The following is a 5,119-nucleotide window of genomic DNA, read 5'->3' on the forward strand; positions in this document are numbered from 1 at the left end:
TCAGAATCGATTTTTATAACACCGTAAAGATCAAAACCATATCGGGTAATGAATAGTACCGAATGCAACACTAAATTTGATGGGTGTGTGACCGATACCACTACACTCGCGCCAAAGTATCTCAGAACACTCCTAGGGACACAAGTTTACAGTAAAATAAAGAAGACCGGTACAATGTTTTTGTATGTCATACCTAAGACGTTTTTCACGTACGGAAGTTCTGAGGTCTTAAGACCTAGCTGTTTGGCCAACAAATTATGGACATGTCTGATGAGTTAATAGATACACGAGTAAAGAAATCAGATCGTACCTGGCTCTTGTTTCCATCTGTGTGCCTTGTGAAGACCTACAGTCATCAGTGGGCCCTCTGGGGCCTACGACGGGCTACGGCACTCAGACCAGTAGGTGATCTAAAGGCGGACTCAAATTCGTCTACAAGGAGAGGTTGATTTACTATAGCCTTGGTAGAGTACTCTGTCCGTCCTCCCAGTGTAGATGGATCAGTTGTCTCTTCCAACTATCTTATTGCATCCTCATTTACACACTGGAACAGCACAAGAGCACTGCGTAACTCCAAATTCCTCTAGATCCATCCCGATCACACATTCTCCTCTTCAATGCTGGCCAAACTGGTTCCATCATGGAAAGTAGGTGAACTGATGATTTGTGATACATGCACTAGCCAGCAGAACACTCTAATTAAGCTTTTTTTTAATGTTGTTTCCTAAAGGAATAAATTTCAATGACTAAAACAATTACGAAATATCGTAGGTTATCTATGAAGATTAAAACAAAATTCCACTGTAAGACAGATAACAAAAAAACATTGTTTTATTTAAAGTTTATTTGGGTAAGAAAAGTACAAATTGACACAATGAACAACAATCATCCTAAGGCACGATAAGTGTTTTAGGCTACTATAGACCAATACAGTACCTATTGTGGAAACATAAATATTTTAATGTGTTCAGAATATAACATACTGTTGCTAAAACCTAAATGTACAACTCATTAAACTGAAATATACGCTACAAAGAAAACTTGAAGGGATTCTCAGACTTGAGTATAATGTTGTAATTACATCATTATCAGTACAGAGATCAGACTGACTTGAATAGAATAATACATTTATGGTTTGGAAATGTTCCAACTTCCTCATACAGGACACACAAACCATTTTTTACTTTACCAATGACGCCACACACGTATAAATGGACTGTTTTGAGTATCCTCTCCCCAAATGAAATAAGAATGTTTGCTATCATGAATCTGAAAATAGCTAAATGGGTGCTGTCAACAATACCAACACAGACAGCAACAATTCCAACGTCCTTATGTTGACTTTTCCATGAATTTCATTGAAATGAAGTGGAAACAACGTTGATTGAACAGTATGTGCCGGTGGGAAGGTGCTTATAGGAGGGTGACTTGTAACACACAATGACTGACACTACATTCCTTTGTGGTTACATAAATAACAAGAAATGTCCCAACTGTGGATGTTTTGAGAGTAGAACGATATACTATACCATCTTCTTAATCCAAAACATTAATGCAAATACACCTCTCCTGATGAGAATATTTAACAAACAAACTTATGTGTGTTGCTATTCAGTGGGATAGTTTTTTTTTTAATCAAAGACCAGTAATGCGACGTCTACTGCTAGGCTTAGATATAGCGCCTTATCCCACTTAAGTGACAACAAAGGAGTGGCATTTTTGCTCAATGGAATTACAAGGTAGGAGCAGATTTTACTGGTGCCTTGCCAGAGACAATTTCTGTGGACAGAAAGAAAGAAGGAGGGTATGACTGTGTGTCACGGCCGTCAAAAGGAGGAGACCAAGGCGCAGCGTGGTATGCGTACATTCTTCTTTATTCTAAGAATGAACACTGAACAAAACAACAAAACGAACCGTGAAGCTATACAAATGAGTGCTGAACAGGCAACTACARATAGACAAGAACCCACGAACACCAAAGGGAAAATGGCTACCTAAATATGATCCCCAATCAGAGACAACGATAAACAGTTGCCTCTGATTGGGAACAATATCAGGCCACCATAGACATACAAATCACCTAGACCTACAAAAACCCTAGACAATACAAAAACTAACATACCCACCCTAGTCACACCCTGACCTAACCAAAATTGAAAGAAAAGAGAGATATCTCAGGTCAGGGCGTGACAGACAGTATGACTATGAGTGGGGCGTGGCAGTATGACTATGAGTGGGGCGTGGCAGTATGACTATGAGTGGGGTGTGTGTGTGTGTGTGTGTGTGTACCAGATTGTCCACTGTGTTTGGATAGCTCTGACAAATGTATTGTTTTTACCAGACAAAAGTTTGTACACACCTACTCATTCAAGCATTTTTCTTTATTTTTACTATTTTCTACATTGTAGAATATTAGTGAAGACATCATGTAGTAACTAAAAAAGTGTTAAACAAATCAAAATATATTTTATATTCTTCAAAGTAGCCAKCCTTTMCCTTGATGACAGCTTCGCACACTCATGGCATTCTCTCAACCAGTTTCATGAGGTAGTCACCTGGAACACGTGTGCCTTGTTAAAAGTTCATTTGTGGAATCTCTGTCCGTTCCCTGTGATTCAGTGTCTCCGCCTGAATCTAAAGTCCATTCACACTACAGGCACTGGTATCCAATCCTCTGTCCCTCCCTCCACCTTTTCTCTTCAATGCTGGCCAAACTGGTTCCATCATGGAAAGTAGGTGACATGATTTGTGATACATGCACAGCCAGCAGAAACACGCTAATTAAGSTTTTTTTAATGTTGTTTTCTAAAGAGATAATTTCAATGACTAAAAACAATATCGTAGGTTATCTATGAAGATTAAACAAAATTCACTGTAAGATWAAAAAAAACATTGTTTTATTTAAAGTTTATTTGGGTAAGAACAAGTACAAATTGAACAAACAATCATCCTAAGCACAATAGTGTTTCTAGGCTACTATAGACCTATTGTGGTACATAATATTAATGTGTTCAGAAATACATATGTCTGCCAAACTAAATAGTACAAACTCATTAAACTGAAATACAGAGGATTCTCCAGTGTAGATGGTAATGTTGTAATTACATCATTATCAGTACAGAGACGACGATCGAACTGACTGATAGAATAATACATTTAGTTTGTGGAAATGTTCCCAACCTCCATACAGGACACACAAACCATTTTTACCTTTACCAATGAGCCACAAACTATAAAGCTGTTTTGAGTATCCTCCCCAAATGAAATAAGAAATGTTTGCTATCATGAATCTGAAATAGCTAAATGGGTGCTGTCAACAATACCCCAGCACAGAAATTCAACGTCCATTCCACGTTGGTTCAATGTAATTTCATTGAAATGAACGTTGATTTTGAACCAGTATGTGCCCGGTGGGAAAGGTGCTATAGGAGGGTGACTTGTAACACAATGACTGAACTACATTCCTTTTGGTTACATATAAAAAACCAGAATGTTTTGAGATTAAAACTGTTTCTTATTAATAATAACATTCACTATAAATCAAACATTAATGCAAATACACCTCTCCTGATGAGAATAAAACAAACTATGTTTTGCTTTCAGTGGATATTTTTTTTTTAATCAAACAAATAACTCCACTGCTGTTTTCCTTAGTCGCGCATTCAATGACATAGCCAAAGGCAGTGTGCATTCTTTGACTAACAAAGGAGTGGCATTTTTGCTCAATGGAATTACAAGGTAGGAGCAGATTTTACTGGTGCCTTGCCAGAGACAATTTCTGTGGACAGAAAGAAAGGAGGAGGGTATGACTGTATGACTATGAGTGGGGGGGTGTGTGTGTGTGTGTGTGTACCAGATTGTCCGCTGTGTTTGGATAGCTCTGACAAATATATTGTTTTTACGTATGTACAGTACCAGACAAAAGTTTGTATACACCTACTCATTCAAGCATTTTCTTTATTTTTTACTATTTTCTACATTGTAGAATATTAGTGAAGACATCATGTAGTAACTAAAAAAAGTGTTAAACAAATCAAAATATATTTTATATTCTTCAAAGTAGCCACACTTTGCCTTGATGACAGCGTCGCACACTCACGGCATTCTCTCAACCAGTTTCACCTGGAACACGTGTGCCTTGTTAAAAGTTAATTTGTGGAATTTCTTTCCTTCCTAATGCCTTTGAGCCAATCAGTTGTGTTGTGACAAGGTAGGGGTGGTATACAGATGATAGCCCTATTTGGAAAAAGGCCAAGTCCATATTATGGCAAGAACAGCTCAAATAAGCAAAGAGAAACGACAGTCCATCATTACTTTAAGACATGAAGGTCAGTCAAAACATGAAGGTCAGAACTTTGAAAGTTTCTTCAAGTGCAGCTGCAAAAACCATCAAGCGCTATGATGAAACTGACTCTCATGAGGACCGCCACAGGAAAGGAAGACCCAGAGTTACCTCTGGTGCAGAGGATAAGATCAGTAGAGTTACACAGAGCTGCTTCACAGAGTTCAAGTAACAGACACATCTCAACATCAACTATTCAGAAGAGACTACATGAATCAGGCCGTCATGGCTGAATTGCTGCAAAGAAACCACTACTAAAGAACACCAGTAAGAAGAAGAGACTTGCTTGGGCCAAGAAACACGAGCAATGGACATTAGACCGGTGGAAATCTGTCCTTTGGTCCAACCGCTGTGGGTTCCGCTGTGGGTGTTTGGTTCTAACCGCTTTGTCTTTGTGAGATGCAGAGTAGGTGAACAGATGATCTCCGCATGTGTGGTTCCCACCGTGAAGCATGGAGGAGGAGGTGTGATGGTGCTTTGCTGGTGACACTAGTGATTTATTTAGAATTCCAGACACACTTAACCAGCATGGCTACCACAGTATTCTGCAGCGATACGCCATCCCATCTGGTTTGCGCTTAGTGGGACTATCATTTGTCTTTCAACAAGACAATGTCCCAAAACACACCTCCAGGCTGTGTAAGGGCTATTTGACCAAGTAGAGTGATGGAGTGCTGCATCAGATGACCTGGTCTTCACAATCACCAACCGAGAACGTGGATCTTTGTCAGGCCAGTGGAATGAAGGGAAGCAAGCATTGGACTAACAACTAGATAC

The sequence above is a fragment of the Salvelinus sp. IW2-2015 genome, linkage group LG23, assembly GCF_002910315.2.
Source record: "Salvelinus sp. IW2-2015 linkage group LG23, ASM291031v2, whole genome shotgun sequence".
In the NCBI taxonomy this organism is placed as follows: Eukaryota; Metazoa; Chordata; class Actinopteri; order Salmoniformes; family Salmonidae; genus Salvelinus; species Salvelinus sp. IW2-2015.